Below are 6,513 nucleotides of genomic sequence, written 5' to 3'. Positions count from 1 at the left end.
CGCCCCCACCCTCGGGGGGCTGCGTCGATTAGCTCAGCTGCTCCCCTGTTTGTGAACAGCTGTTTAAACAGCCGGTGTAGTGCCGGCTCGCACGGCCATAATGGCGGCCCTGTCTGCTGCTGTCGTCCCAGTTCCAATGCCGCCGTCCCTCCCAGGGGTGAGCAGCCCGGCCCGTGGCTTTCTTGAGGGGGTGTTGTTGCCCCCTTGTCCTGCCTATCCTCCGCCTGTACCCATGACGGCGGCCCGTCGCCGTCACACTGTGTAAGGAAGATTGTTATATATGGATACTGTAGAAACATTTCTTTGTTTCTTGCCTCTGATTGATTAAAATGTAATGCATCTAATTACATATTGAAAGTAAAATCTGAATTATTACTGTTTGTTTCTTTTTACCCATCCAAAACTTCCCAAACCTAGCATTTCATTGCTATTTTCCATCAATGGCCTGTTTCCAAACTACATTTATGTTAAACCTGCAATAACTAGGAGATTGTTGAGATTTTTTTCCCCCTATTTATTGCAGTGGACCTTAAATCAAAGTAATCTGTGGTTGCTTGATAGTCAGTAGCTGTGAAAAGATCACAGGCTGTCAGAAAATCCTTAGACTGCTAATCCAACAGCAACTAGAAAACTTTATTGTGGTTTTTTTTTTTTTCCCGTCACAATATCTTTTTCTTCACTTTATTTTCAAAACCTTTAACACCATGAGCAGAATTAGTATTAGTTTTGTTATAATAGAATAGCATTTGTCTGAACTTCTCTGGAAACTTGCCATTTACATCAGACTTTTCATCTTATACTGTGTGCTATCAAATGATGTTGAGATCACATTACTATGTTACCACGGTGAATTTCTAAAACCCTTATTTGTCTAAACACACATCATTGAAACAACTGGACACCTCAATGTCTCACAACTAGACCAGTTAAACACAACCCAACAATAAGCTAAAAGATACACTACTACCATTTCTAATCATTCAAAAATCCTGAGTCAAATCCCCAAAGACTGATGAAATTTATATAAATAATTGTTGAGGTTTTTTTTCTTTGCTAGATTAGAGCTATTAGGGGGTACACTTCAGGTTTACCATCTTTTCATTGAATGAAAACCGAACTTTTCCTCCAACAAAGCCCTTCAGGAAATGTGGCATTAAGAAAAACAAATATTGTGAGGCTCAAGAGAAAACTTACAGGAGTCAGTAGCAGAGCCAGCCTTAGGGAAAATGGTGCCCTGAGTGAACTTGTATTTTGGCTCCCCACCCCCCACTCATCCGTGGCACCTCCCCCCACCCCAAGTCACCAGCACTATGTATGTTGGGTGTGTGGCAGGGGGTGGGTAGTGTGCATGCGTGCCCCAGCATCTGCAGGTGGCAGGGGACCCCTTGGGCTGTTACAGGGCAGCATGTCTGCTCACCCAAGATGCTGGGCCGGTGCCAGGCAGAAGGGTCAGGGGGTAGTAGAGACTTGATGGCAGGAAAGGCAGGCAGGTTGGCAGCAGGCAGGGCTGCCTATACAGGAAGCCCAGCCCCAGTGGTAGGGCATTGCTATACCCTCACCCTCAACAGTGGTGGTGGTGGTGGTGGCTGGCAGGGAGAGGGAGCTGCAGCTTAGAGGGAGCCTCCAGCCCCAGCAGGTTGATGATGGCGAAGACCCTAGTGCACAACCTGAGGCTGCCTAGCTGCGTTGCCTTCTTGCTGCACACTGCTGCCTTGGCTTTGGCCTGGCCCCTGGCACCCTCCTCCTGGCGTGTCACGCTGACTGGTAGTGCCTGATGCTGCCTGGGGACTTCTTAACCCATTGTCCCAGCTGCCTAGTTCTAATCAGCTCCAGATATGGCCAGGAGTGGCAGGCCCTGCTGCCCAACCCCTGGGGATTAGTTGTCACACAAGTCCCCTGACAGCTCCCACCCTGCACAAACAGCAAGGCAGGGCAGGCCATGTGTGTGAGATGCTCCTCAGACCAGAGCACCCTGGGCAGTTGCCCACCCCACCCATCTCTAAGGCTGCCTCTGGTCAGTAGTAGTTCAGCCCACCATCTTTGGGAGAGAATGAGGATTTCATCTTTTATGGTTGTCATAAAACCAGAATGTCTTTTTCACTGGACTCTGATTAAACTAGCCACATTTGAACTCAGGCAGGATCAAGGTTTACTAATTGAGGGTTTCTTATGAACAGGTTACTGCTGCTAATCCTAGAAACCTTAAACCTAGTTATTAACAACTGTCTGAAACCCTGTCATAACCCATGGATTTCTGGGTTGTAATTATCTTTGAATATTCTTTTGTACGTAGATCATAGCCAATAGTTTCAGCTGCACCTTAAACAGCTGGTGCTTGTTTACCAAGGGTTTTAGAAACTGCTCCTGCATTCCTTGCATTTCTAAAACTCCAACTAAAGCTTGGTAATACAGCATTCTAATATTATAAAAGCCTTAATCTGTCTGTCTATAATGCTTTATTCGCACTCTGATTGACTGACAAACAGCCAATCAGAATGCGAAGAAGCGTTCGGATAAGTGGCAGCACACCGCCATGATGGTGGGACACGAGGCGGGGGACATAGCTGGCCTTGGCCCTCCACTCCCCCCTGCAGGTAGCAATGATGGAGCGGAGGGGCAAGGCCACCAGAGCTGGTCTCACGCCCCTCCCATTGCTCCTTGCAGGTGACGGCAGCAGTGGTGTGGGGAGGAAGCGAGGTAGGGACACTGTGGGGGACCAAGGTCACCAGTGCTGGCCTCAGCCCAACCCTGCCCCTTTCTGTTGTCGCCGCCTGCAAGGCCGATGCGATGGTGATGGGGGGAGGAGCAGGCCTGACACGGGGAAGAGTGGGCGGTGTGGGAAGGGAGGAGTTGGCCTGGGCCTGATGTGGGGGCGGGGGAGGAGGAGCGAGCACAGCTCCCCCGCAGCCCCTCCCCCGCGTCAGCCTCGAGCCTGCTCCTCCCATCCCCCTGCCACCGCCGGGTCAGCCTGGGCCCACTGCTTCTTGACGGGCAGTTGGCTACTATTTTAATAATAGAGGCATACACAGGCTTTGGGGCAAATTATAAGCCTTTAGCAAACAGATATAGAAGGTATAGCGTTGCCAGATAATAAAAGTCCTGAATGAAAAGTCCAGACTAAAACATTGAACTGATACTATAGATTGTGTTTATAAATGCAACTTTTGAACTAAAAGATAACCATCTGAGAAACTGTACTTGAGCTGCAGGCCTGTCGTCACTATATTTGAAGGAAAACCTCTTGCATTTTCTGTAGAAAAATGCAGCTTTCTTTGAAGTTTGAATATAATAGTACCATAAGTAGTCTTCAGATTTTTGAGTTCAAAGCTGTACATCTGTCAATAGAACAAGGTTTTGGACAGTCTAATGAAAATGGAGTTTGAGAATCTGGAAGCTGAAGAGTTAGGAGAGATCAATTTCTTTCCAGTAATAATGAAAAAGTGGTGATCTGCTGCTATTATTATGCATAACTACTCGGAGTTAAAAAAAGAACAATTTTTAAAATGCTATCATACCACTATTTCTATTGTAAAACTAATAATCCTTTTATACATTACAATGGTAATTGAATAAATACAAAATATTTAAAAAAAATAAAATGATAGTTCTACTGCATTATGTAGTTTTTCTTGTTATTAGCACTTGAGTAGAAGTGGTCTTTGGAAAAAAAAATATTTTAGTCATGTTATGCATTCTAATTACAATACTGTATTTATATATTTAGCTACTCTATTCTACTGTTGCTTACTAACAGAAAAAATCAACTGCCCATTTAGAAGAGCTGTCACGTGACTAAAAGGATAATTTATCAGAAAACAGCATTACAGGTTAATTTTGGGACTTCTTTATTAGACAACAATTCTTTATTGCACTTTGTACATACCTGGCTTCTGATTTCTTCCTTAAATTTAAGTTAGATTAAAAAAAAAAAAAACAAACCCTGAAACTTTTCAGTGTAGATGAGGTTTAAAAAATCACCTTTTCTGGAATTAATTTACCCCAAAGAATACACTGGAGAGAAACAACCAGGAATGGATAGAGGTGGGGTTGCACTGGTGCAATTGCACCCCTCTTAATCTCTGCTCCACCGAAAGTTTAAAACCAACTGCCTAGAAGTGGCAGCAGCATTTCTATTCAGGCAGCATTGAGTGTAACAATAGAATTCGTGACTTATTTAATGTCTAACTGATTCCTTCTACGCTCTTCATTCCACAGGTGTTAATGACCCTCTCTCCTTTTTTAATAGTTTTGATGCTTCACTAATCAAGGTAGCCTTTCTGTCTGTTAGCTGCTCGTAATATAGCTTCTATTTCATAACCCTGCAGACTGTTTTTAACTCTTTCCAATAAAGTTACTTTACTTCTGCTTCAATCTGCAACTGAATAATATGGTCGTAGGCCCCTAGCATATTAATAAAGCTTCTAATTTCTTTTTACCTGGAGAAAAATTTGTTGTGGTACATCATCCCATATAATACACCATCTACACCCCCCTTTTCAAAATCCTAGATCCACCCATGCCCACAGCTACCTTGTTATCAGAGTCAAGGAAAGGCTTCCTTATGAAAAGAACATGAAAATATTGTGCCTTAGTGGCAAAAGGTTCCAAAAGTTAATTGTAGGCAACCATTGATCCTCTGGATGATGGTGTATATGTAAGAGGTCTATGGCCACCACATGAAGACCTCTGACGCATACCCCTAGGCAAGAGTATGGAGGAGTATGGCTGCCCAAGATTTACTGTCTCCCTGCTCCTTCTTTAGACCGTTGAGACAAAATCCAAAGGCCAGACCAAGTCCAGACATTCCGTGCTTCAGTGATTGTAGCTTCTGCCAGAGTGAAAGAGATAAGCACACCTGCTGACTGCCTAATACCTCAGCAAGGGCACATTCCTGCCAGGTTGATGTCCCTTAGCCTTTCTCCAACCAAGGAGTACCCACCAGGCAGTGAGGACTAGAGTATTTTAGGTGCCCTATACTCATTTTACTTTGGAGGTTGCAACGTGGGGTATGTTATAGGAGCTACTCTACCATGAGTAGCCCCACTATGTTGCCACCAGACTTTCCAGTTGGATGCGGTTTATGGTCATACCCAGGTTAATTACGGTACTTAATTATTGTAAGCAACTTTTATCCATAAAGTGCCTTAGAGTTGTATACCCTCACTGTTGTGCCATATGAGGGAATAAACAGAAAAGGGTGATCTACTTTACATCATTCATTATTCTGTATACAGTATTTCTACCATTCCTTTTAACTTGTTGTAATGGATATTTTCAAAGCAGCACAGTGCATTTGCCACACATTTTTAATTTGCTCTAATAGCTAAAGTGTGGCTGAATTTCTCTCTCATTGATTTCGAAATTAAAAGTTGTGCATCCAGCACCTTTTTTTTAAGCAAAAGGTGGGGGCTTCAGTGCTGAAGTAATACAAATCAATTTGATATGGACCATCCACTAGCAAGTCAACACTGGAGAAAGCAGTAGTATATAAATGCCAAAGCACTATTTGAGCAAGCTAGCACAGATACTAGAAGCAAATTAGTCAAGCAGCGCAAAACTCAGCATAGGCTAATTTATTTTGCTTTTCAGTGGCACGGGCTGCTTCTGTGACTACAGAATAGATGCACATTGAAGACTAAACAATCTTTTTACCTCTGTAGGTCTTTCCTCTACATCAAGTTTGGGGTACTAGTAACTGACCACCTGGGTTTTTTTTTTCCAGTGCCTGTTACACAGAAGAAGATTTAACCCCTATGGGTGCTTGTATATGTGACAAAAATTGGCCACTTTTGCGGTTTAATTGCATCACACTGTACACTTGCAGGGTTTTTTAATGATTTAAAGGAGTTTGCTACATTTCAAACTAAACCACATCTGTAGGTAGTTTAGTTTGCAATGTAGCTATCTGTAACATTGCAGCCTTTGACAGCTCGCCCCCGCACCACTGGAAAGGCAGGCTGAAGGCAGACACAGTGAGGGGCCCAATCCCCCCCCACCCCCCCCCATGGAGCCTGCCCACGTCTCCCGCAGATGAGGGGCGAGCTGCTGGTGGGCTGAGTGGCCCCTGAACAGTGGAGGGTCACAGTCCTTCCTTCTGCCATGGTGGCGCCCCCTGGGGCCACCCAAGCAGGTTGCTAATGGGCAGGTGCTGCCCCAGCTCGGGCTTGGGGAACAGTTGGATCAGGCTGGGTGCTGCCTGCAAGCTGGGGCAGCACCTGGCCACTAGCCATCCATCTGGGTGGCCCTGGGGGGTGCCACCACCATGGAGGGAAGGTCTGGGCCTCCCGACAGCTTGGAGCCTGCTGGCAGTTCGTTCACTCCCAGCCATGGCAGAGGTGGGCAGGCTCTGTGGAGGGGACCAAAAAAAAAAAAAGGCCCCTTGCCACTCTTTTTTTTTTCCCCCCCCCTCAGCGCAGCCTACCCACGTGAGCTGCTGCCGGGCTGAGCAGCCCCTGACCTGCCTGGGGCCTCCTGGGGGGGGGGCTAGCGGGGGGGGTGGTGCCCCCCGCCACC

This window comes from Alligator sinensis, unplaced genomic scaffold (genome assembly GCF_000455745.1).
Source record: "Alligator sinensis unplaced genomic scaffold, ASM45574v1 scaffold933_1, whole genome shotgun sequence".
Taxonomy (NCBI): domain Eukaryota; kingdom Metazoa; phylum Chordata; order Crocodylia; family Alligatoridae; genus Alligator; species Alligator sinensis.
Note: the sequence above shows the minus strand (reverse complement) of the source record.